Genomic DNA, 1,860 nt, shown 5'->3' with positions numbered 1-1,860 from the left:
TTTCGAGCCTATACAGCTTGGAGTAAGACAACATGCATGAAGAGGATGATGTGGACAAAATACTCATTTGCCTAATAATTCTGCACTCCCTGTATGTTGGGGGGAGTGATTTAGATGTAAAGAAGGTAGTGTGATGATATATTATTATAAAGGAATTTGTGGGATACTGCTTAGATGTGAGGAAAGGTTAAGGTACTATATGTGCCTGCAAAAGAGGAAAACTATTGAACTGGATAATATTATTGTCATTGTCTGGTTTCCAACTTCATATAACAAGAATTTGAGAGGCTGGGGCAGGAAAAATCTCATGGAGTGTTGCGGCTATAGGATTGAGCGCACACACACACACACACACACACACACATACACACACACACACACAGGTTAATATACTGTATGACATTTAAGTGACAAACTGCTGTAGCCAAAGCCAAATTCTTCAGAGCTTTTTCCCCATTGCTCCCCTCTGCTGGGCTGAATGTTTTCAAACACAGTGGGTTCATTGGAGTGGACGGGCACGGGGTGGAAAAAGTTCTCTAACGAGCTCTCAGTCTCAGACATGGATAACAAGAATGAAAAGCAGGGAGAGAGAAAGAATGACCACTGTCTGGTTACAGAAAATGTTCAAACTGGCCCAGTTTGACTCAGAGATGAATCAGGCATTGACTGAATTGTGTGTGAGGGGAAAGTGTTCCTGTTCACAGCTCAGGCTTTTTAATATGAAGCCAATTACACCCATGCTGGTCAACGCTTGGTTACCTGTCATGTAGAAGTACAGTGCTGTGCAAAAGTCTCAGACTATCCTCATTTCTTTATATTTTGCTTCCAGACTTACTTCAAGTCTTCCTTCTTTTAAAGTTTTTCTTTGAACTCTGGCTGTTTTTTCCACAAATTTTCAGACCAGTCCTTGTGCCTGAGCAGTTTCAGAGGAATGGTTTTGTTTGTTAGGGCAATTAACGCTGACATATTAATCATTCGAGCATAAAAAAAACCCCACCTAACCCAAGAGAGGAACTAGTTAATTTATCTGTAGGTACTTTGTTACTTGCAGCCTGTTCCAGAAATAAAATAAAATAAATTGTTCCCATTTCTTTTGTTAAATGTATGAAAAATGACAAGAAAAGTACCGTTTGACAAATATAAAATAGTATTTTTGCACCAGAAGGTGATTTCTAATGAGCTATTAGCCAAGATGCTGGTATAACTTGGTATGATCTGCAGTTATTAAGAAGATTAGGAAACTGAACAACAAGTGAAGGACAGAAATAAAGTGGCAGACCTAAAGAACACAAACAACACAACAAAACAAAAAAGAACAGCCTACAACAGATTAACTGTATCTGAAAGTCATGTTCTTCAGAAATGAAAAAAAATATCCAGAAAAAACCTTGACACAGTCGGTCCAACTACTCTATCATTTTTAAGCAAGGCTGAGATTTGTCAAGTTACACAAGAACTGCACTGAATATCAGTGGCCACAGCTCTTATGGAGAGATGAATCCAAATTTGAAGTTTTTGGTTCAAATAATTCTCTTAACTGTTTACTGAAACATATTCCAACTAGAAAGTGCATTTTCTGAAGAAACTGCAGTGTGAATGCTGAAATCTGAAGGTATGCACTGAAATGAAATAATTAATGAATATTAAGCTAAAAATGTTGAATGAGTTGGAAAATACAGACTTTTTAACCTGAAAACCAAAGTGCAGAACTTTTGAAAGCTGATGTTCACACAGAAGAAGTTGGAAAATAGCTGAAAACATTTAAAATGTAAATTAGAAAAATGAATATTAAAAGTTCATATTCTTTAAATCACTGAATGATTATGTCATGGTCCTGAGTCTGCCGACTCAGTGTTTTGT

Source organism: Pundamilia nyererei, unplaced genomic scaffold (genome assembly GCF_000239375.1).
Source record: "Pundamilia nyererei isolate P.nyererei 1_Seehausen unplaced genomic scaffold, PunNye1.0 scaffold00007, whole genome shotgun sequence".
Classification (NCBI taxonomy): domain Eukaryota; kingdom Metazoa; phylum Chordata; class Actinopteri; order Cichliformes; family Cichlidae; genus Pundamilia; species Pundamilia nyererei.
Note: the sequence above shows the minus strand (reverse complement) of the source record.